This window comes from Ovis aries, chromosome 4 (genome assembly GCF_016772045.2).
Source record: "Ovis aries strain OAR_USU_Benz2616 breed Rambouillet chromosome 4, ARS-UI_Ramb_v3.0, whole genome shotgun sequence".
Taxonomy (NCBI): Eukaryota; Metazoa; Chordata; class Mammalia; order Artiodactyla; family Bovidae; genus Ovis; species Ovis aries.
Window position 1 is genome coordinate 53,204,827 of NC_056057.1, and position 25,629 is coordinate 53,230,455.

Genomic DNA, 25,629 nt, shown 5'->3' on the forward strand with positions numbered 1-25,629 from the left:
AGAATTGTGGCCAAGAACACAAGCGAGACCACCAGGAGTTAAATCTGGCCTGCAGACACTTTGGCTCTATAGCTTGCACAATTTTAAAGATATTGAGTCAACATTTTAAAACTGAGAGATTTCTAGGTTTAAAAATTCTGAAAGACACCACATGGTCCCACGCCACTCACTGAGCCTCACAGCAACTCTGATGATGCCAAGCAGTGGCTGCCCTCTCTTCAGTTCAGTTCAGTTGCTCAGTTGTGTCCGACTGAGACCCCATAGACTGCAGCACGCCAGGACTTCCTGTCTGTCACCAACTCCCAGAGTTTACTCAAACTCATGTCCATTGAGTCGGTGATGCCATTCAACCATCTTATCCTCTGTCGTCCCCTTCTCCTCCTGCCCCCAATCTTTCCCAGCATCAGGGTCTTTTAAATCAGTCAGTTCCTCACATCAGGTGGCCAAAGTATTGGAGTTTCAGCTTCAGCATCAGTCCTTCCAATGAATATTCAGGGCTGATTTCCTTTAGGATGGACTGGTTGGATCTCCTTGCAGTCCAAGGGACTCTCAAGAGTCTTCTCCAACCACGGTTCAAAAGGATCAATTCTTTGGTGCTCAGTTTTCTTTATAGTCCAACTCTCACATCCATACATGACTACTGGAAAAACCATAGCTTTGACTAGACAGGCCTCTGTTGGCAAAGTAATGACTGTTTTTTAATATGCTGTCTAGGTTGGTCATAACTTTTTCCAAGGAGCAAGTGTATTTCAATTTCATGGCTGCAGTCACCATCTGCAGTGATTTTGGAGCCCCCCCAAATCGTCTCTCACTATTTCCACTGTTTCCCCACCTATCTGCCATGAAGTGATAGGAACAGATACCATGATCTTAGTTTTCTGAATGTTGTTTTAAACCAACTTTTTCACTCTCCTCTTTCACTTTCATCAAGAGGCTCTTTAGTTCTTCTTTGCTTTCTGCCATAAGGGTGGTATCATCTGCATTTCTGAGGTTATTGATATTTCTCCCAGCAATCTTGATTCCAGGTTGTGCTTTTTCCAGTCCAACATTTCTCATGATGTACTCTGCATATAAGTTAAATAAGAAGGGTGACAGTATACAGCCTTGACATACTCCTTTCCTGATTTGGAATCAGTCTGTTGTTCCACGTTCAGTTCTAACTGTTGCTTCTTAAGCTGCATCCAGATTTCTCAGGAGGTAAGTCAGGTGGTCTGAAGAATTTCCCATCTCTTGAAGAATTTTCCACAGTTTGATGCGATCCACACAGTCAAAGGCTTTGGCATAGTCAATAAAGGAGAAGGAAATGGCAACCCACTCCAGTATTCTTGCCTGGAAAATCCCAGGGACGGGGGAGCCTGGTGGGCTACTGTCTATGGGGTCGCACAGAGTTGGACACAACTGAAGCAACCTAGCAGCAGCAGCAGCAGATGTTTTTCTGAAACTCTCTTACTTTTTCTATGATCCAACGGATGTTGGCAATTTGGTCTCTGGTTCCTCTGCCTCTTCTAAATCTAGCTTGAACATCTGGAAGTTCATGGTTCACGTACTGTTGAAGCCTAGCTTGGAGAATTTTGAGCATTGCTTTGCTAGGGCTTTTTCTGAGCAAATTGTTGTTTCCTAGTAAAAGGGTTAGTTTTACTTATTTAGGTTACCTGTTTACAAATCTTTATACAGCATATAGACAAAACGTAAGTGGGAAAGAAGAAAAGAAGAAGAAAATTCAACATACTGATTTAACACTGGAAAGGGAAAAGGAAGGACAGAGAGAGAAGGCAAGAAAAGAAGTACATAGTAGACAGAAGTTGTAAACCATCAGCAACTGCCTCCTTTGCTGTCTCCAGATTTATACTATGAAAGGGATCTGTGACAAAGGCTGTTGAGTATTACTCTAATCAAATTCCATTAGGCCAGGCTCACAGTGTAGAAAATAAGAAGTAAAACTGTCTGAATGGAGCACTATCACTGATCAAGAATGAGGTGTGGGAATAAATGCAAGAAAATCTCATGGTTCTTTCCTTTCATAGTACTCAAACCAAGGGATGTGGGTCTCTCCTTCAACCTCACCTTTGAGACTATAAGGAAGTATGGCAGGCACTGTCCCAGTACTTCCCATAAATGACCAGGGAGTCCATGTATAGCTGTCCATCGCAAAATTCCAGAGAGAAAAAAAATGAGAATGACACTCTCAAGGAATGCAAAGGAGAGGTTTTGCTCCAGATATCCACATGCCTCATTGTTTGATTTCCTTTAGGTTATAGCTCAAAGGTCACCTTTGAATTAAGGCATTCTCTGACCCACTACTGAATTTTTCAGTCACCAGTCTATTCCCTCTGATCTTACTACTCTCTCTACTTTATGCTTCCTTATAGCTCTCATCAGTTCAGTTCAGTCGCTCAGTCGTGTCCATCTCTTTGCGACCCCATGAATCGAAGCACGCCAGGCCTCCCTGTCCAACACCAACACCCGGAGTTCACTCAGACTCACATCCATCAAGTCAGTGATGCCATCCAGCCATCTCATCCTCGGTCGTCCCCTTCTCCTCCTGCCCCCAATCCCTCCCAGCATCAGAGTCTTTTCCAGTGAGTCAGCTCTTCGCATGAGGTGGCCAAAGTACTAGAGTTTCAGCTTAAGCGTCATTCCCTCCAAAGAAATCCCAGGGCTGATCTCCTTCAGAATGGATTGGTTGGATCTCCTTGCAGTCCAAGGGACTCTCAAGAGTCTTCTCCAACACCACAGTTCACCACCTCACATACATTTTATTTCTGTATTTTATTTAGTTTGCCTTCTTCAATATAAAACACAGCAACATGAAGTCAGAGACTTTTGTCTGTTTTATTCTTTGCTGCATTGACAGAGTCTAGAATTATGCCTGGTAGGTGCATAACAGTTTATCCTGAATGCCTAAACCCTCAAACACATTCTTAAGAGTACAAGAAACTGGCTTTCACTAGAACCTGTGATTCTTTGACCATATTTCATAATTGCTCAGGCCAAATTTCACAATAATTCTTTGTTATATTAGAAAAAACACTTTTCAAATCCTATAGACCACTATATAATCTATATGGCTCATTAATTTTTATATAATTTCTAATTGCCTTATAGCTACAGAATTTCTTATAGAAATATAAAACCACAAGAGTAACCTGTATAAACATACTTGCACAAATTTACACAATCACAAAGAAATATGTATACCTGGGTATGTGATTGGCTAGTTCACTGTTGTTTTTTTATTTCACTATGCTCACACCTCCTGTTACAAATGCCATACATGTGATTTTTCTCTCAATTACATTTTACAGCTTATAAAAACACATTCTTCATTTTGTCCCTTGAAAAACAAAGTGGTCAGATTTTACTGGATGTTTTTATTGAAACAAATCCCAGGGGGAATATACTAAACTGTTAAACACAGCTGAAGAGATATCTGAGAATGGGGTTTCTGATAGAAGTGTAGATTACAAAATTACTCACAGCTCTAATCTGATAATAGGAGAATGCCCCACACATATGAATGAAGGTCTTTCTTGGTATGCTTTACTACAAAAAGAACAAGAAAGGAAAAAGAGAACTGGAAAAAAAGAAGATGAGAAAAACTCCTGAGACTAGAAATGTTATAGTCATCATTTATCACTAACTGAAGAATCCCAACATACACCTCAGTGGAAAATGGTTCAAATAGTAAACCTTCCTTGATGACTGGGCAGAGGCTGTGTGGTGCCATGAAAATAGCATGTGGGCTAGGCTTATGCACAGTTGCCTTGTTGATAATATGAGAAGGTTAAGATATTGGTATCAACCGTGCCTATTTTGTAAAGGTGTTGTAGTATCAGAAAGATGATACACTCACAAGCAGCTTCAAAATTTTAAGTTCCAATCTTGTGATTTAAAAAAAAATTATCTTAATAGCAAGTATGTTGATCTCTTTGCTATTAAATAATAGAATTTTTTTCCTAAGGTTGTCATTCGCTTATGAGATCCCTCTAACAATTATGGACCTTGATTCCATTTTGCATGTGATTGGTTTCTGAATATCTAATTCTTCAAGGGCAGATATTTCATTTCTTCCTTTCTAAAAGTGTTCCTCTAGTACCAAACACATATGATGTTTAAGTTACAGTTCTTAGCTATTTTTTGCTAAGGCAAATGTGGGCCTGGGAGCAACTCCGTTAAGAACAGGGAATCAAAGTGATCCTGAATTGACATTAGTCAGTATATTCATCATTTATTACTAAGAAGTGACTATTTTACACTGAGGAAAGCCCATGGAGAAACTCTGCCCGGAGGGCTAAGTGTCAAAGACACCAGTTTCAACACACACCAGTGAGGTAAAGGAGATTAATTCCCTGGCACTTGACTCTGCATATTTTCTTCCTTTAAGGTGGCACAATTAGGAAATTCAGTTTTCCATGAACAAACATTAGCAGCTCAAGAGAAATACTGGGGATGACAGGGAAAGGAAATCACAGATGATTTTGGTGAACCTAATGACAGTAAAGAAGAAACTATGAAATCACAAGATATGGAGGCACAGAAGACTTGAAAGCAGCTCTAACCAAACCAAAGACGGATGAGGAGGAAGGCAGCAGAGAGATGGGAGGTGCTCTCAATTTGCAGGGAACTGTAGTCATGAATGTGTCACCAAGGGTATAGGTGCAGTCAGAGAAAGGTGTGTCTCCTGAGAGAATGGTAGCCCTTTTGATTATTCACCTTGTTGTGAGGTGACCACATTTGAGAAAAAGTTTCTTGAGGCTATTACAGAGATGTGTAAAAGGCAAATTAGACTAATGTCATTTTGAACTATTTTTTTTTTACCAACAGTTAAGGAAATTGATTTTTGAAATGCATTTCTTAGTCTAATCCTCCTTTAAACAAATGTTAAAGAATTTCAAGATTATAGTAGGTTGTAGTCTTAACAGGAATTTATAAGGGGTTTTCTCCTGCTTACAAAAGTATCGTTTTTCTTCTACTGTAGGTTTAAAAGTTATGAAAATACTACTTATGAACTTTCATACCGACTGGCTGTGGTTTAATCTAATACATCTTTATCATTCAGAAAAACCTCATCCACTAATTCTGAAGGGACATAGAGTACATTTAATGTAAACCTCTATTGTGATGTATTAAGAACAAGGCAATCTTTGAAAAAGCAGTAGTCAGCAGATCATCTTCTAAATGTTATAAATTATACCACGTTAAAAATCAAAATATATTTAGGTTAATAATTATAGGCTTATGCAATGTAAAGTTTGAAACCAGGCCTGAACAGAATTTTTAAAACACCAGTAAATTTTATAAGGAATTAACCAGTTTTGGTACTAAAAAATTTCTTATGAGTGACGTAAATCTTACTTGTATTATTCAGCAGTTCAGAAAGAGTTAACACTGAATACATCACAGACTTGCAGTCTACAACTGGAACCAAAGCCCCTCACTTTTTGTTCCATTAGGGAAGTTTACATGTTAAAACAAAACCTAATAAGCTTAAACCTAGAAGGAAAAGCTATGTACCTGTAAATAATCCAAGCACCACTTACAGTTTACATAAAAGCACAATTTATATCCTAGAAGCACACAGAAACATGATGTACATCATTTTCAGATCATCCTCATGCAGAAAAAATTCATTAGTCAGCTATAATAGTTTAGCTGTAAAGGAAAATAATGTCTCTGAATCCATTTGCATGGCAATGTGCATGTGTCTGGTTGATGGAAATGACAGAATAAGTCTCCACCCAATTCTACAAAATGTGAACACTTCTTAAAATTCAGGAGAGAGTCCAGATACCCTATATTCTCTCCAACGTCAATTTTTACAATCCTCTCATATTCATCGACCATCTTAACTTGGCAATTAAACGATCCTGATTATTTTGCCTAAGAGAGTTGACAATATTTCATTCTGCTTCAGGGCTCCTTTGAATATAAAACTGTGATAAGGTAAAACACACTGGGCAACTATTCATGCATGAGCCACAGGAACTCTCTCCAACTGCCAAATTAGTAAATGGCTCTTTTAAAACATAAAAGGTATGAAATGTGAAACCATACTTTGGAGTAAATTCTGCATTGGCAATAGTCTGTGAAAATACTTTCTTTTCTGGTTTAATTATTGGATCAGTAGCAGTACGCCAGACTGACTGACCTCTGGTTATAATCTATTTCACCTAATAAGACAGATGTCCTCCACAGAGCCCCAGCAAAGAGAGAAAGTAAGATTGAAAATGATGGATCACAAGACCTGTGTATTTGCCAGAAATTAAAAATTCAGCCCCTCACAGAAACACCTGCCCCTTGGAAGCTGCCCCACGTAATGCGCATAAAGCTACGCTGGAAACTAGAAAACTGCTTGCTTGATCCTTTCTGGTCACATCACCCTACGACAGGGTGACTCGATCCCTTGTGTAAAGGATGAGTCAGATCACAGCCTTGAAACTTGCGGGCAGTAACAGTCACATACCATCTCCTATCCCAGTGCCCCTCTCTCCTGAGTCACACAGGTGGTTGTCAGAAGCAACCTCCTAAAACGAAAAGCCCCATTGTAGTTTCGACCTAGCCTCTGGGGCCACAACCGTTCAGTTTCTGAAGCCCCTGAACTCTCACCCACCTTTCTGATCTTGCCCTCCTGAACACCAGTCAGGTCTCCGGGGGAACAAAGAGCAGAACGGCAGGGGCCAGGGTTGGGGGTGGAAGAGCAGAAGCGAGCCGGAGTTTTACCTTGCGGCACCCACGAACCGGCGGAGGAGAAGTCAAGCGCGCAGGGACCACCCGCGCGCTCCGCGCCTCCCTGCCTCCTCGCAGCAAGTCAGCTGTCGTCCCGCATTTGGCTCCCGCCCTCCGCTGGACTCCGCATCTGGTCACAAAGCGCTCGGGGCGCCGCGGGCAGCGAGAGCCTCCGGGTCACCTGCGGCCGGGCCCAGCCGCGCGCTAGTCCGCCCTCCGGCTGCGCTCTCCCTCCGCCCCGCTCTCCCTCCGCCCCTTCCCACCCTCGCGCTGCCCGGCCAGTGACTCAGCCGGGCACCGGCGCGCGCGGCCCGGGGCAGCCCGGGCACGTCCAGGAGGGAGCACGGCCAGGAGAACAGACTCGGGCTCTCGCCCACCCGCCCCTGCACGTGTCCGCCCGTCTCGCGCGAGGTCCGTCCACCTCGTCCACAGGTCCAAGGACCGCTGAGGTGGGGACTGGCAACACCCTGAGGGGGAAATCGGCCCCCGCCCTTCCTGCCGCCCGCGCGCCGCGCCGGGCCCCGCGGGGGGTCGCGTTTCCTCCCACCCCTCCCCCGCCCCCGACAAGGTGAAACTTTCTAGGTGGAGTAGTTTTCTCGCCCTGGCCGCTCGCACTCTCCCCCGCCTCAGCTCGGGCAGTTTGAAGTTAGCACAGCCTGATGATAAGCGGCAGCGAGTCTCCCCCTCCTGGTGCCCGTGTGGCTAGCGGCCCTGACGCACCGAGAGGACTAGGCGCGCACACGACGCGCATGAGGCGCGCACCCCCGCGCTACCGGCGCGAAAAGCGCGAGGCTCTGCTCTCCTTAAGAGCTTTTCCCGCGTTTCATCTCCGTTAGCATCGGTCGCTGACCCGGGGACGCGGAGATTTGGGCACCACACAAACAGGGAATTCTTTGTCAGATATGGAGGTAGGAGTGGATGGACAAATTGTCCCAATGGTTTCATTAATGCAACGATTATCCCCTACTATGATAACTCAGATTTCTGAAGGGAGGAAAAACAGGAGTTTAACCCTGAGGAAACTTGCTTCTTTAGCTTACCCCCCCCCACCCTTTTACCCCCCTTCATAGCAGGAAATAGGCTGATTAAATAACTAGGCAGTGAGCAACACAACAGAACAAAAGGTTAATTCTTAAATGTGGAAATCACGATATTAAGAAGGGGGGTTGAGGGCTTGGTGGATTAATTTTGTGTTAAGGTAGCTTTTTAAAAAATCTCACATGTTTGAATATAAAACTTATAAAAGTTACAGCCTTGCCTGTAAGGACTTAGCAGTTCTCCTTTCCAACTCTCTCAAGGGGTGGTCAGATAATGGCGGCTGTTAGTTAATGAGAGTCAAGGAACAAAACAGCATTTACTATGCAGGTTCAGGAATTATTTACCACAGAATTAAAAATATAGTTGGCACACATCGTTTTCCTGAGAGCTTCTTATGAGGCAGGCAATACACAGAGCACTTTCAACCCTCAAAAGTGATTACTTCATGAGTCCCCAATTTTGTGGAAAAGGAAAGTTCTTGTTATTTGAGGTAATACTAGCGCCCTGCATGGAACCATTTCCAGATGAGGAAACCAAGAACCTAAGAATTCCTAAGAGCCTCACCCAGCTGGGTTAGTTAAAGAGGAGAGATTAGAACCAGGCTCTCAAGTCCCAGCCAGGTGTTTTTCACACCGTGCCAAGAGACTGCAGGCTGGCAAGGCCACCTAAACAACCCAGTTCTACCGAAGATTTCCTGATATCACATGACACAATTTAACAACGACTACTTCACATTAAAATAATCACATTAAAATGCTAATTTACTAGTTGAAGGGCGCTGGTAATATTTATGGACAGGTGAATTATATATTTGGGTTCAGTACAAACTTTCAATAAAAGAATAAATTAATGAATTTACACACACACACAAGTAGCCATAGCTGTCCAAAGGAATGATTAGAGTGCTGTTTCTATTTTTCTATTTCCTGGTTTCCATAGCAATATGTTAACTGGGTTTTTAGATTGTATTATGTAGTTGCTGTAACAGGTTTTCTGAGTTTGTGTGCCATGATAAAAATATAAAAGAAAAAAATTACAATTTAAGTGGTAGAAAGACCCAGCAAAACCATTGCAAACTGGGTAATGAAATAGATTATAAATCTGAATAATCTATATTTTCAGCCCTGAAGTTTCCTAGTTTCTAGTTACTAACAAATTTCGATTCAATTTTGAAACTGGATTAAAAGTTATCATTTTGATTTATTAACCATAAATAAGGAGAAAACATTTCATAAAAATAGCATAACTAAGAATAACATGACAAAAGTATCTGAGTGTGTGAAAATCAAATAATCAGTTTTGCACACTACTAGACAAATTTGATCAGAAAAAGGATTAGAAGAAGGATTTCGATAGAAACAGACACTTTAAAAATGCAATAGGAATTCTACAATTCCATTTTGGTTTTGTGGCAAACTCTAATTGTTGCTATTTGATTTTCCTTGGGTCTGTGGCATGGGTGACACACTGTATGACGAAGTTCTGTTGGTATTTTCCGAACTAAACCAAACTCCTGTGGCCGATGCTGCTGGCTGGCTTGACCAGCACCTGTTTCTAACCAGATATTCCCTTGCTTGCCTCCACTGTTAGTACTGGAAAGGAGAAATGTTTGCTTTCCCAAACTCCTTTGCTAGCAGACATGACTATGTGATATCATTCTGGCAAGGAGGTTAAGCTGAATTCTGTTGGAGACTTCTGGGAAAGACTTCAGTTTTCTTATTATAAGGATGTAGTAAACTTGGGCAGTGCCTTCCCACTTCTTACTTTTTAAATTTATTTATAATACAATTATACATAACTCTCTTTCAGCAGAGAGCTAGCAATGGGGAGAGAAGTTGACTCTGACATTGCAGAGCTGTAGCACCAATGCCAGTTGACACCTGCTTCCAGATGTCTAATTTTGTGGAAAAAATACTTGTTCCAGGCACTGTTAGCCAGGGTTTCTGTCACCTGGGGCCAGAAGCATTCAAAACTGATATACCCCTCAAATGGGAGGAAAGACATCTCCAAGACAGTTTGGCATAGTAGTTCAAGAGTTTGAGTTTTAGAACCAGACAGCCTGGATTTCAATCTCAATTCTACTGCTTGTTAGCTATGTTATTACTATAGGTCAGTGGCTTAAAGTCTCTATTCCTTATCTGTAAAATGGGGAAAATAATAGTGATACTGTGAGGATGAAATGAGAAGCAGTAAGTAAGTACATGAAATAGTTTCTGGAAAAATGTAAGTGCTCAAAAGGTATGAGTTACTATTTAACATGTACTTGTTAGTAACACATAGTGCTTAACTATAAAGACGATCCCGTCTCTTAATCCTGAGATGGACCTAAAGGTAGCCATGGTCAAGAGGAAGAGGAACAGCAGTTTTACACATGCTCTAAACCTGCTCTACTCTAAACCTGTCACACACTTCTGCTCTCCCTTCAACACACAAAATATTTCCATCTTTTTTGTAATTTGATGGTACTCTTTGTATTCACATGGTACTGTTTTTGAAACAAAAATGAAAGCAGTCTTCATAGAACAGTGACTTCTTATTGGCGCTGTATGAGAGACAGGGCCCACAGATATGTGGAGGCCCATAAAGTGCTTTTTAAAAATTGGAATTGTGTAGACAGAGGATGTGTTCTACAGTTTGCCATTGTCCTCCCATCTTCTCTTTTAATGCATACTGCCTACCTGTGATCATGATGACACTTTTCTAGGCATTAGGATTTGTGACCCCTGTCTTATTTATTCTTGGATTCTCTCTGCTCTCCTCCCTTCCCTGGCCCCAGTGCCCCTGTTATTGTGCCTATGGAAGATGTCTCCTCAAAAGGATAAGAAGAATTCAGGTTATAGTTCCTTAGGTCATTTTGTGGCTAAATACAATTTGGGAATATAGAACTTCTCTTACCTTTTTAGAGATACATCATGTATATTAGACTATTGAAGATTCTGAAAATTCACGTGGAAAAACCACAACAGAACAAAAGCAAAAACATGCTTTTTTCCCTTCTCAACATCTTTAGTAGCAATTTTCTATAAAATTAGTTTAATAGGTAACACACTTTGGGAAGCCTTGCCTTAAAGAATGAAAATATCAGTTACAAAGGGCTAGAAAATGGCACTTTCAGTATGACCTGCTTTTATGTCCATTTATATTGGTCATATATTTGTGGCTGGGCTCTCTAAAACATGCAATAATAAAGTTATCTAAAAATATAAGTAAGCATATTCAATACTGAGAACAAGAGCAAGACTGCTCGGCTCTTAAAGTTATAAGTATCACAATTTTAATCAGAAGGTCTAGGAAACTGGAGGCACAAAAATGGAAAATAAATTACCATCTCCAACAGGCTGCTTTAATTTTGTTCATATTGCCTCTTTCCCCAAATCAGGAAAATATACGATGCGTTTCATTCTCATTTATTAAACGTCTACTATGTATCTGTCATGTTTTTGAGTTCTACTTTGGGTCCTTATAACAAAACTCTGAGATGAGTATCATACTTCTTGGTTTACATTCAGGAAAATGAAACTCAAAAAGATCTTGCAGCTTACTAATGGTCACACAATAGGCATAAGCCTGTTTCTTTCTAGAACTCCTGCACTTCCCCTTGTTGTTGTTGCTGTTTAATGGCTAAGTCATGTCCAACTCTTTTGTGACCCCATAGACTGTAGCCCGGCAGGCTCCTCTGTCCATGGGATTTCCCAAGCAAGAATACTAAAGTGAGTTGCCATGTCCACTTGCAACTGTTATAAACTGTCCCTGGTCCTGTGGTAAATGGTGCAGTCTTTAATGTGGGGCAGGAGAAATCAAGGCTTCCTTTCATTTTCCCTTCTCTGTCTACAAAGTCAGTCACAACCTAAGACAGGGCCACCCCTCTGTTTGGCCTCCGGAACTGGATGTTGCCATGTGTAGTAAAGGTGCTGGCACCACCTACGTTGTCCATCTATAAAACACTTTCCAGGGTGGAGCATGGGTCCTGGGCAGTCGGGGTGGCCTAAGTGTTGGACTTTGAGTGCTTATGACCAAGATCTCCCTGTGTAAAGAGGAACTGGAATGCTCTTTCCCCAGTGTCTCTGTTTTCACAACTCCTGAGCTCTCCTTTGGAGACCTGGGGGAATGTGAGAAAGAAAGGGGAATACCAGGTGACAGAGAGTCAGTAGTAATAGAGGGTCTTTTGGAGACTCTCTGTCACCTCATAAGATAAGAAACAAAGACTAAAACTTGCAGAAAGTCCCAGAAGCCTGGCCTCATAATTCTTTCTGTCAATACTTTCCTTCCTCGAATTGAGAAAGTAGCACTGATATATATATACTGTCTTGTGCAAAATAGTTATTATTCAATTGCTATATAACACAGTGAGCCCAGACTGGTACTTTGTGATGACTTAGAGGATGGGGAGAGAAGAGGGAGGCTCAAGAGAGGCAATATATATTATGTCTAATTCACGTTGTTGCATGGCAGAAAACAATACAACATTGTAAATCAATTTTCCACCAATTAAAGAAAATACGTTAAAATACTTCCCCCCTGAAACTGTGTTAATTTTTTTCTTTTTCTTTCCTCACCTTTCCCCTTCTCTCCTCTCCCCTTCTGTCCTCTCTTCTCCCTTCCCCTCTTTTTTTCTTTCAATTCAGTTCAGTTGCTTTAGTCGTGTCTGATTCTTTGTGACCCCATGTATTGCAGCACGCCAGGCTTCCATGTCCATCACCAACACCTGGTGCTTGCTCAGACTCATATCCATCAAGTTGGTGATGCCATCCAACCATCTCATCCTCTGTCGTCCCCTTCTCCTCCTGCCTTCAATCTTTCCAGGCTTCATGGTGTTTTCTAATGAATCATTTCTTTGCATCAGGTGGCAAAATTATTGGAGCTTCAGCTTTAGCATCAGACCTTCCAATGAATATTCAGGACTGATTTCATTTAGGATTGACTGGTTTGCTCTTCTTGTAGTCCAAGGGACTTTCAAGAGTCTTCTCCAACACCACAGTTCAAAAGCATCAATTCTTCGGTGCTCAGCTTTCTTTATGGTCCAACTCTCACATCTATACGTGACCGGTGGAAAAACCATAGCTTTGACTAGACTAGACCTTTGTTGACAGAGTAATGTCTCTGTTTTTTAATATGCTGTCTAGGTTGGTCATAGCTTTTCTTCCAAGGAGCAAGCATCTTTTAATTTCATGACTGCAGTCACCATCTGCAGTGATTTCGGAGCCCTCCAAAACAAAGTCATCCGTGAAGTTTTGGGATTGGATGCCATGATCCTAGTTTTGAAGTGTTGAGTTTTAAGCCAGCTTTTTTGCTATCCTGTTTCACCTTCATCAGGAGGCTCTTTAGTTCCTCTTCACTTTCTGCCATAAGGGTGGTGTCATCTGCATATCTGAGGTTATTGATATTTCTCCTGGCAATCTTGATTCCAGCTTGTGCTTCATCCAGCCGGCATTTCACATGATGTAATCTGCATATAAGTTAAATAAGCAGGGTGACAATATACAGCCTTGACGTACTCCTTTCCCAATTTAAAATCAGTCTGTTGTTCCATGTCCAGTTCTAACTCTTGCTTCTTGACCTGCATACAGATTTCTTAGAAGGCAGGTAAGGTAGTCTGGTATTCCCATCTCTTTAAGAAATTTTCCAGTTTGTTGTGATCCACACAGTAAATGGCTTTGGTGTAGTCAATAAAGCAGAAGTAGGTATTTTTTTCTGGAACTCTCTTGCTTTTTCTATGATCCAACAGATGTTGGCAATTTGATCTCTGGTTCCTCTGCCTTTTCTAAATCCAGCTTGAACATCTGGAAATTCATGGTTTACGTATTGCTGAAGCCTGGCTTGGAGAATTTTGAGCATTACTTTACTAGCCTATGAGATGAGTGCAATTGTGCAGTAGTTTGAACATTCTTTGGCATTGCCTTTCCTTGGGATTGGAATGAAAACTGACCTTTTCCAGTCCTGTGGCCACTGCTGAGTTTTCCAAATTTGCTGGCACATCGAGTGCAGTATTTTTACAGCAGCATCTTTTAGGATTTGAAATAGGTCAACAGGAATTCCATCACCTCAACCACCCTTTTTCATAGTGATGCTTCCTAAGGCCCACTTGACTTCGCATTCCAGGATGTCTGGCTCTAGGTGAGTGATCACAACATCGTGGTTATCCAGGTCATGAAGATCTTTTTGTATAGTTCATCTGTGTTTTCTTGCCACCTGTTCTTAATATCCTATGCTTCTATTAGGTCCATACTGTTTTTGTCCTTTATTGTGCCCATCTTGCATGAAATTTTCCTTTGGTATCTAATTTTCTTGGAGAGCTCTCTAATCTTTCCCATTCTGTCGTTTTCCTCTATTTCTGTCTTTACCTTGTGGTAAACTGTTAAAGTATTTTGGTAAAGAATATAAGAAGAAATCTTTCGTTTTTATATAAAACAATATGGCATTATTTCTCAACTAGTTTATCCATTTCATCTGTTAATCGAAACTATTTGGCAGTGATACAAATGGATTAATCCATTTTGTGAAATAATGTACTAAAAAAGTGTTTCCTTCAATGATCAACTTTTCTTTGTGAATAACCCTTTAAAAATGTGTATATGAGTATGTTTGTGTAATTACTTTAATTCTAGGTTTTACCACTAATTAGATAAGGGCTTTGGCACTTAACCCCTGTGGATTAGTTTCGTCAGCTATAAAAGCAGTTCCAAAGTCTGGTATAAGTTATTTTAAAAAATTAAATATCAACCAAAATTTTACTTAAACAAGTCAATTTGGAGTGAATATAGCAAACACTTTACTAATTGTACTATATATAAGGGGACATTATATTAGGAAGAAAGTACTTCAGTGTGTGGTTCTTATTAACTACTGCCTTGTTCAAATATGATAAAATAATTTTTTCCTCTTCCAGTGACTGATTGGTTTAATAATTCAAGAAGAGTCTATTTAGTGAATCCAAAAGTAAATTTGGCAATTCAGAAATGGCTACAAAGTGTAACAGGTTGAGAGGGAATGTCTAGGTTTTAGTGACATTGAAAAGTGATAGAATGTTTGAAATGTTTAGTTAGACTCAGTATGACTATTATACATAACTAATGTATTCTGATGTATAAGAAAGATAATTCCAATGCTTTTCCATTGGCCAGATTTTAACCTTTTGTTTACCTCAGAGTTTAAACATAATTATTATTAATATATATGCGTGGAAGGAAAGGCACTAACTCTGCATTAACTTTGGTTTTCCAACAAAGAATTAAAAAAATTGAGTGCACAGAAAAATTGTGACCAGTCAGAGGTCATGTTCAGAAAGTCAGTGGTGATGTAAACTGCTTCAGACTTCTAGTTTTTTGGTCTGTTATAAACATTCCTGCCTTTACTTACTTTGAAAAACAAAATCCAACCAAACTACCCCCAAGAGGCAATTACAAACTAACCTCTTGACAGACCTCTTGTCAGAGCCTATAAAATCATCTGCAAACCTCTGCTTGTGTTGAAGGAACTTTCAAGGAGTGTGCAACCTAAATTAGAAAAGACATCTTTTTAAAGCTTTCCCTGAAGTGTCTGGGCCATCTGTTTTGGCCCGAGCTCCCCATGTTAGAGCTGTTATCAAGTACTGTTGGCTCTCCCATTGCTACTGTTAACAAATGGATTTGTCACCCCAAAGTTAAGAAAAACCAGATGTTTCCTTTGTTGTTCTATATCCCAATGGCAGGTCAGGAGCCTGTTTAAAAGCACCAGTGAAACTGAGATGCAGAAATTGAGATCTTATTAATCTGGTCAGTGAGGTCATATGATTTAGGGCCATTTGAAGATTTAGACTGAATTTCAATATTTGGCCGTCTACATCTATTGAATTACTTCCAAATTAATCAATTCTTTAGAAATATAAACCTATATTTTATGAGAATCATAATTTGTATAGAAGCAGTTATAAATATGGAATAAAATATTTAAACATGTCAGGTTTTGTAATCCATCAGGTAAATTTCTAACCAAATGTTTATTGAGCCCCTGCCGTGTGCCAGAGAAGTGTTAGTGTCTGGGGCTACAGAGATGAATGAGATGTGGTCCTTAACACTGAGCTTGTAGTCTGGCATAGAAAGCCAGCATATAAATTAGCAGACCTGGTACAATGTGGCAAGTGCAAAACACTGTTAGGAGAGTATTATCAACTGACTGTGGGGATCAGGAGGAGGTGAGGAAACATGGAAGACACTGCAAGGGAGGCCACATTTGAGCCACGTGTGAAAGGATGAGCAGGAGTTTGCCAGGTGACTGTATTTACAGGGGGATGGTGGTGAGGAAATTCATTCTTAAGAGAGGGAGTAGGCACACAGGCTTAAAATAATGATATATTCAGCATTCTGCAAGTGGTTCAAAATAGTTGAAAGCGTGATGTGTTTGAGACTAGGACAGAAAATGAGGCTAAATAAGTAGGTGAGTGTGTGTAAGCTCAGTCACTTCAGTTGTGTCCAACTCTTTGCGACCTTATGGACTGTAGTCTGCCAGGCTCCTCAGTCCATGGGATTCTTCAGGCAACAGTACTGGAGTGGGTTGCCATGCCCTTCTCAATAAGTAGGTGAGCATCAGAATATGACGGGTCATATATACCACACCAAGAAAGAAAATCTGTGTGGTAGATGATGAAGAGCCACTAAAATATTTTAAATAAAATAATTAGAATACTACATTTTAGACAGATCACTTTGACTTAAAGGAAAGTTTATCTTTGTTGTTGTTGTTATTTAATGAAAGTCTGGGACATAATACCTTGTCATTTTGGGTTTTGGAGGTCTGGTAGTTAAGTCAAAATAACAATATGCCTGATTGTTCTATTGTCTATTTCATTATGCTGAGAACTATGTTTCTTAGACTCTCCTTCTCCACGTAATTCCAGATTGGAGTTGGTCTAAACAAAAACTGTGTGAGTTCTGGAAGGCAAAAGATAAGCAGGAGTCATTATATTCTGAAACTTAAAATTATTGAGCCCTGGGTTCTGCTGGGTGCTGGTTTGTTCTTGCTCTTACCTCCTTCCTGAAGCTGACCTTGCCCATCAGAAGTGACCTCAGGCTTCCGTTGGATGCTTTTTTGACAACTCAGTAGGTGGTAGAGGTGAAGAGCCAGCAACCTTCCGCAGACTTTGTAATCCCCATCTCAACAGCAGGATGTGCTGGCTCCCTACACGTTCTGACATGTTTGTGACTTTTTTCCCTGTTCCTTCAACTGCAGTTTTTTGGATCTTTATCTTCTCAGCTCTTCCCACAATTGGGTAGATACTAATTCTTATTATAAATTCCTTCTTCCATATCACTCATAGTGTTTCAGGTGCCCAGACTGAATCTTTTTAAAGCTGCAACCAAAGTGTATTTTCAAACATAACTCCTTGAAAAAAATGCTACATTTAATACTTGAGCAATTTGACAACTGTCGCTGTTAACAGTTGTTCAACAACTCACTGCTGAATAACCATTGACAGGAGAATGTTGGATCCCACCAAAAAAATATACCCCATGTCTAAGGGCAAAGGAGAAGCCCCAGCAAGATGGTAGGAGGGGCAAAATCACATTTAGAATTAAACCTTATACCTGCCAGAGATGCTCGGAGGGTTGAACAACTGGACAGTTCTTCAAACTGGATTTAGAAAAAGCAGAGGAACCAGAGAACAAACTGCCAACATCTGATGGATCATAGGAAAAGCAAGAGAGTTCCAGAGGAACATCTACTTCTGCTTTATTGACTACACCAAAGCCTTTGACTGTGTGGATCACAACAAACTGTGAAAAATTCTTTAAGAGATGGGAACACCAGACCACCTGACCTGTCTCCTAAGGAATCTGTATGCAGGTCAAGAAGCAACAGTTAGAACTGGACATGGACTGGTTCCAAATCGGGAAAGGAGTATGTCAAGTATGTATATTGTCACCCTGCTTATTTAACTTATATACAGAGTATATCATGCAAAATGCTGGACTACATGAAGCACAAGCTGGAATCAAGATTGCCAGGAGAAATATCAATAACCTCAGATATGCAGATGACATCACCCTTGTGGCAGAAAGCGAAGAAGAATTAAAAAGCCTCTTGATGAAAGTGAAAGAGAAGAGTGAAAAAGTTGGCTTAAAACTTAACATTGAGAAAACTAAGATCATGGCATCTGTTCTCATCACTTCATGGCAAATAGGTGGGGAAACAATGGAAACAGTGAGAGACTTTATTTTTTTGAGTTCCAAAATCACTGCAGATGGTGACTGCAGCCATGAAATTAAAAGATGCTTACTCCTTGGAAGAAAAGCTATGCCCAACCTAGACAGCATATTAAAAAGCAGAGCCATTACTTTGCCAACAAAGATCCATCTTGTCAATGCTATGGTTTTTCTAGTAGTCATGTATAGATGTTGGACTGTGAAGAAAGCTGAGCGCTGAAGAATTGATGCTTTTGAACTGTGGTATTGGAGAAGACTCTTGAGAGTCCCTTGAACTGCAAGGAGATCCAACCAGTCCATTCTAAAGATCAGTCCTGTGTTCATTGGAAGGACTGATGCTGAAGCTGAAACTCCAATAATTTGGTCACCTCATGTGAAGAACTCATTGGAAAAGATTGATGCTGGGAGGGATTGGGGGCAGGAGGAAAAGGGGACAACAGAGGATGAGATGGTGAGTTGGTGATGGACAGGGAAGCCTGGTGTGCTGCAGTACATGGGATCACAAAGAGTTGGACATGACTAAGTGATTGAACTGAATACTTGAAACTTTTATCCTATGAAGTTGTTTTGATTTTGAGAGACTGTTGTTTTACTGACTTGATAGTGATCATTAGTGCAGAATGATGATCTTATTGCATCTAAGTAGGAGAAATTGTCAGGATAACTAAGAGGAATTTCATGAAAATTCAACATTTGGTTCTTATGCCTTCAAAAGAAATCATCATTATTATTTGGATGTGAACATTTTAATACAATCTACTGTTCTAGAGTTGTCTGAGCCAAAGAGAGCCAGGCATGAAGATCCCAGATGCCTTGGAGACAGGGAGGAGTACTAAGGCAGATTATGGCAGGAAAAAAGGTTTTCTTCTTGCTGGCAGGTTGAGCCATTCTTGGGGTGAAGTGCACAGCATGTAGGTTTTTGTTGAAAGAACAGCCGTGAAATAGAGTTCCTGATTCTGTTGGCTCAGTGATGATCCTGTCATGAGCAGGTCAAGAACAGGAATGAGGAAAAGGGGCTCCCACTCAAGAACTCTGGAATAAACATTTGCTTTTCTCTTCATAGACAACTCCTACCCTGGGAAGCGGGTGAAATTTAACTTCAAGGATGATAGTGATGAGGTATTGACTTTGTTATCAGTATTGGGAAATGAGACTTGACCTAGAAAGAGGTGTATCTTGGAGAGTACTTTGTGTGTGTATGTGTGTGTTGCTTTTCTCCAAAGCCAGCAATGGAGAACATGGATGTCTTCTATTCCAAGAAGAAAATGGTGAAGGAGGCAGTGTCGGCAGCCTTGTCAGCAAAGGCAATGGTATTGGCATTGTTTATTTCTCTGGTGGGAATGGCCTTCCTTCTTATATTTGCACGGAAAATTTTGACTCATTCTTCAAGGTGCAAAACTAATGTTGAAGTGCTTCCTTGACTGGCCCTCTCCCACTACTCTCTGTCCCACACCCTGGGCTGGCCAACAGGTTGCTTCATCTATTTTCCAGTGGGACTTCATACTCCTAATTTAGCATATCTCACACTATATTATAATCCTTTTGTTGTTGTTGTTGATAGTGTAACTGCATGATATATTAATTCATGTGATTTTTTTTCCTGTCTCCTCCTTTATGGATCAGAAAGCAGTTAGGGCAAAGAAAACAAGAAAAGCTGCCATTGAGGGTGAGGAGAGTTAGAAGGTTTTACATCTCTTAGAGTGTTGTACATTCAGAAGGGGCTTCCATGTTGAAAATACAGTATGACCCAGCTTTGCATTTGCTTGGTTAGGCCAGACACTAGAAATAGTACCCCATTAATCCATATGTGTAAACTCCATGGTATCCATGTATTAAGTTTTAAAAATGCACAAGCAAGTCTGGAAATTGGACTATATCCTCTGTAGACTTCTCTGAATGCATAGCGAGCATTGGAGATGTGCTCTCAAGAGAGAGCCTTCATATGCAACCAGTTTTATGGGTCTCATGACCTTTGATCCATGCCTTTTCCATTTCTTAGGAACAAATGGGATTAACAAAAGGTGCCAGTGTTGATTATTCTTAAGAAAGTCACACTGAGATGAGTATAAACTCCCCAAAGGATGTATTATATATACTACACAAAGGGAGAACCATGTAGTGTGTGCAAAATTCTTGGGACAATTTTTTTTTGTCCAGATAATATGCTTCCTAGCTGTTTTCTGTCAGATGTTCTACTGCTTAGTATCAAGGAAGCAAAAATGTAAGGAACTGGATATGTCCATTAGCCCTGTCACAAATGAGGTAGGGTGTGTGACTGGAAGATATCAATAAACCAGTCTCTTGGGCATGGGGAAGGAGGGTTGTGCTTGGATGTCACCCAGGACTCAGAGTACACCTGTCTTTTTGATGCATTTGCTGATCATGCCCATGGCCCCTGGCTATAGGGTGAGAAGAAACTTTCTTATCACTCTAAGACTAAGTGAGCCATGCCTGCCAGCAGTCCTGTACTGTTCATTCAGGCAAAGTTCCATTGGCCTATGTTTGTTTCTTGGGCTCCTGAAATTACCTCCTCTTTTTAATGAAGAGAAATTAAATGAAATCTTACCTAGAAAGGATCCTTAATTTTAGCAATATTCTAAAATATGTAGCAAAGGTTTGGCTTCTGAATGACAGCATAATCCTTCTGAAAAGGTGCTTTGCTGCAGTCTTTCATGGTTATTTGATTCAAGTCTCCTGGGACTTATCTGTAACTTGGTCACTGGGCTGATGTAACTTCAACAGAAACCCATTTATGAGGGATCACAGGTAGCATAGGGTCCTGCAGGTCAGGTCAAATTAAAGACTTACTTATTAATCTATGATGGCTATGGTAAGGTAGCCAGAGTATCTGAATTAAGGTTGAAAAATGAATGACAAAATTAAAAATTAAGAAGCGGTACTTTGTGTCAGGACTAGCGGATGAAGCAATGCTACATCCTAGGCATGAGCCCGGAGGGCAGGAGTAAGATGATTGACACTTCTGTTACCTCTCACTTCTGTACCTCTGTTACCTCTTACCTTTCTCAGTTTCTCTGTTTTCCTCTTTCTTGGTTTACTCTTTCATTTTTTGGTGGAGCACTGCCTCCTGTAGCCTCCTGAAAAAGGGTACATGTGATTGGTGCATTCTGTATGGTGGTATGGTAACCCCAGATTGGTGGTTATTGGAGGGACAGGGGTTTGAGAGGTGGGTGAAGTGCATGAAGGAAGTCAGTTATATGGTGATGGGTGGTAACTGAACCTTTGGTGATGATCACTTTGTAATGTATGCAGATGTTGAATTATAATGTTATCCTCTTGAAACTTATATCATGTTAATACCAATTTTACCTCAATTAAAAATTAAAGAAGGAGAAAGAGGATGATTGTGACAGAAATTTTTTAAGACCTAGTAAGTCTGGATGTGTTTTTATTTTACCCTATTGCTTGCTTGATAGGTTGTGTGGATGAAGAAGTCTAGATTGAAAGACAAGTATCTAGTATCTTCTAGCTTCATTCTTGTTATTGAAAAATTTGATAATATTTTACGTGACTTTTTCTCCTCTTGTTCATCTCCTCTGCTGTCTCTTCTGGGCCTCCAGAATTGAGATGTTAAACCTGTGGGATTTATCAAAATTTTTTCATATGTATACAAATATATATGTATATATGAAATAGATACCATGCTAGGCATTGTAGCATCTTTGAGGATTAACAAAGAAACCAATGTGAACAAAGAAACATAGTGATAAAAACAGTCTCAAACATACTTGTCTTAATTATTTAAAATAAATTGAGGTCTTAATTTAGTAGCTGATCTTTGACAACATAAGTAGAAAAAAATACTCTTTTGGCAAATTCAGTAAGTTTTCTCTCTTGCTCTGAATATTATCTATTCATCTTTAGCTCTGAAAATTTGCTAGGGTAACTCACTGGGTAACTTTAGATGAGTCACAATCTGTGGGCTTTAATTTCCTGGATGTTAAGCAATTGGGTATGTGTAAAATTCTGAAAGAGACGGGAATACCAGACCACCTGACCTGCTTCTTGAGAAACCTATATGCAGGTCAGGAAGCAACAGTTAGAACTGACCATGAAACAGCAGACTGGTTCCAAATAGGAAAAGGAATATATCAAGGCTGTATGTTGTCACCCTGCTTATTTAACTTATATGCAAAGTACATCATGAGAAACGCTGGACTGGAAGAAGCACAAGCTGGAATCAAGATTGCTGAGAGAAATATCAATAACCTCAGATATGCAGATGACACCACCCTTATGGCAGAAAGTGAACAGGAACTAAAAAGCCTCTTGATGAAAGTGAAAGTGGAGAGTGAAAAAGTTGGCTTAAAGCTCAACATTCAGAAAATGAAGATGCCATCCGGTCCCATCACTTCATGGGAAATAGATGGGAAACAGTGGAAACAGTGTCAGACTTTATTTTTGGGGGCTCCAAAATCACTGCAGATGGTGATTGCAGCCATGAAATTAAAAGACGCTTACTCCTTGGAAGGAAAGTTATGACCAACCTAGATAGCATATTCAAAAGCAGAGACATTACTTTGCCAACAAAGGTCCATCTAGTCAAGGCTATGGTTTTTTCAATGGTCATGTATGGCTGTGAGAGTTGGACCATGAAGAAAGCTGAGCACCGAAGAATTGATGCTTTTGAACTGTGGTGTTGGAGAAGACTCTTGAGAGTCCCTTGGACTGCAAGGAGATCCAACCAGTCCATTCTGAAGGAGATCAGTCCTGGGATTTCTTTGGAAGGAATGATGCTGAAGCTGAAACTCCAGTACTTTGGTCACCTCCTGCGAAGAGTTGACTCATTGGAAAAGACTCTGATGCTGGGAGGGATTGGGGGCAGGAGGAGAAGGGGATGACAGAGGATGAGATGGCTGGATGGCATCACCAACTCGATGGATGTGAGTTTGAGTGAACTCTGGGAGTTGGTGATGGACAGGGAGGCCTGGTGTGCTGTGATTCATGGGGTCTCAAAGAGTCCGACACGACTGAGCGACTGAACTGAACTGAACTGAATCTTTCATATTGGGCTTCCCAGGTGGCTCTAGTGGTAAAGAACCCGCCTGCCAATGCAGCAGATGTAAGAGATGGGGGTTTGATCCCTGGGTAAGGAAGATCCTCTGGAGGAGGCTATGGCAACCCACTCCAGTATTCTTGCCTGAAGAATTCCATGGACAGAAGTGCCCTGGTGGGCCCCAGACCATAGGGTGGCAGTGAGTCAGACCTGAATGAAGAGAGGTAGCACACAATCTTTTATATTACATTTGGCTCTAAAAGCTGAGCTTGCATTGGGTTATCTCAATACTAATTAATAATTCTATTAAAAGAAAGGGGACAGAGAGGAAGTCAAACTTAAGTCATTTAATACTGGTTCTCCTTCAACACGGAGAAGGCAATGGCAACCCACTCCAGTACTCTTGCCTGGAAAATCCCATGGGCGGAGGAGCCTGGTAGGCTGCAGTGCATGGGGTCGCAAAGAGTCGGACATGACTGAGCGACTTCACTTTCACTTTTCACTTTCAAGCATTGGAGAAGGAAATGGCAACCCACTCCAGTGTTCTTGCCTGGAGAATCCTAGGGACGGGGGAGCCTGGTGGGCTGACGCCTATGGGGTCTCACAGAGTCAGACACAACTGAAGTGACTTAGCAGCAGCAGCAGCAGTTCCTTCAACATTTCAGGAGAAGGGTTGGTTAGGAGAGATCCGCACCTCTAAGGTTCATTTTTAGGGTCTGAAGTTCTTCTACAATATATTTATATATTCAAAAAGAAAAAGATCACAGATGCTATTCAGCCAATGTAGATCTCATTTGAAGAATATAAATGAAGTTTTAATTTAACTATGATCATTTTAAGTGCATAATTAATAAAACATTCAGAGCATTTAATGCACAATTATTTGGCACAGCTCACTATCACAAGAATAGAATGAGTACTCTTAGTAATAAAGAGTGTATGGAACAAGTTCTTAAAATCAAATCATCTCAGGAGTTTGTACCGATACTTTTTTTGGATGTGCCACACAACATGTAGGATCTTAGTTCTCTGACCAGGGATCAGACCCAGTGCAGTGGAAGCACAAAGTCTTAACCACTGGACCATCAGGGAAGTCCCTGTACCCAATACTTTTGATGCACGTGTTGCAAGCCCAAAAGAACAGCATTTACCCTGACCTATTTTTCCAAATTTATATTCTATTACGTGGCTCTCTACATTCTATGCTATACCACTCAGTATGTTTTAGACTTTCACTTGTCCTATTTTTGTTTTTGTTATTTGGAATCCTTCCATCACTATTGTGCACTCTTAGATTCCAAACACCAAAATCTTACCTATCTATCAAGGTCCATATAAAATATTTCCTTGCTGAATCAACCTTTCCTGAATCTTCCAAGAAACTCATTTTTTTTTTCTCCTTTAAAGTTCTCCTTTTCTAGCAATACTTATTTTATTCTCCCTGGAAATATACCTCCTCATCTTCCTTATCATTGTATACTTCTTGAGGGCAGAACTTGTCTTGCTCAATTCCATATCTTTTGCTATACACAGTAGAAGACTCTCAATAACTGTTAAAATGAATTTCATATCACATATATAGACAGAATTTTTTAGCTTTATTTAAAAAGAAACCAATAAAACTTTCTAATATATATTAGAAATCATATATATGTATCTTTCTTAAAAAGAGTTATTATATCCCTAGATAAAGCTATTTTCCATTCTATCATAAATTATTATCATCTTTCTATTCCACCATTACTATTGGCAGAGACTTTGCATGTTTATCAGGTTTTGATGATGAGAATTCTTTTCCTTGGGTAAGTTACTAAAGTAACTTTATATTACTTTGGAAAAGTACTCCCCACACCCCTTCAACTAAACAAAATCAGTTTAAACTATTAGCTCTGAAATGGATTTCATTAGTTAGATGGCTTAAAACTCTAATGTTTTGGGTGTGTCAGTCCATAGGAAAGGGTGAGCCAGGTGGAATGGAATCCCAGTTCCCTCTCTTTATTAACCTAGCCAGGATAAATGTCCTAGGAGAAATTTTCCAAAAATTTGTTTTAAGTTTCTTGTGATTTGGGAAATTAGCAGCTTCAAAAGATCTTTCAGGATATTCTCCTATATCTAAACTTTGGATTGCTTTTATTTGAAGGGTTTGAAAAAAATCTATTCAAGGAGCATTTTGGAAAGATCACTGATGAAAGTCTGAGCTAAAAGCTATTGGTTCATATTTTATTAGTCTTCATGCTGTTTGTCCTCAGTAAATCTTGCACTGGACACTTGTCCAGCCCTATAAAAAATAAATAATGCTCTTGCCTTTATTTCTGTATTTTAGCTTCCATTAAAGTGAGGCTTAGACCTCACTTTTTTCAGACCTAGATCAGATTGCAAGAAATAAGTGTAATGTTAAAGCTTTTATTTAGTGACTAAACTAATCTTATCTGCCTCATTAAGGGACCATGGTTATATCTCTGTGTATTTGGAAATTCCCTACAACAAATAAAATCGTATAATTAATTTTTTCCAATGAATAACAGCTTTGGGATTTTAAGTATTATCAATATGTTTCAGTCATACTGAGAAGTTAGCTCTTTGGATAGTATATTCACAGTAATGTATTTTACCATATTTTTATTATTTATTCATCACAATAACTCTAAGGTTGAGAAAGTACACATAACATGT

The 25,629-nt window shown here is 40.2% G+C and overlaps 2 protein-coding genes across 13 annotated transcripts in view; one reads left to right on the plus strand and one right to left on the minus strand.

Moving 5' to 3' along the window:
* MET (MET proto-oncogene, receptor tyrosine kinase) overlaps nt 1-6,932 on the minus strand; it is a 116,892-nt gene extending 109,960 nt beyond the window's left edge. For 5 of the 11 annotated variants that reach the window (XM_060414395.1, XM_042248298.2, XM_060414391.1 and 2 more), the window contains exon 1: nt 6,721-6,932. The gene's annotated coding sequence lies outside the window, so the exon portion shown is untranslated. Of the gene's footprint in view, nt 1-6,610 lie in introns of all 11 variants that reach the window. The other 6 variants (XM_060414392.1, XM_060414390.1, XM_060414388.1 and 3 more) reach the window with 3 other exon arrangements.
* Nucleotides 6,933-7,482: 550 nt separating this feature from the next.
* Nucleotides 7,483-25,629, plus strand: part of TFEC (transcription factor EC) — a 789,619-nt gene continuing 771,472 nt past the window's right edge. The window contains exon 1 of one of the 2 annotated variants that reach the window (XM_060414728.1): nt 7,483-7,634. The gene's annotated coding sequence lies outside the window, so the exon portion shown is untranslated. The remainder of the gene's footprint in view (nt 7,635-25,629) is intronic. The other variant, XM_060414723.1, reaches the window with a different exon arrangement.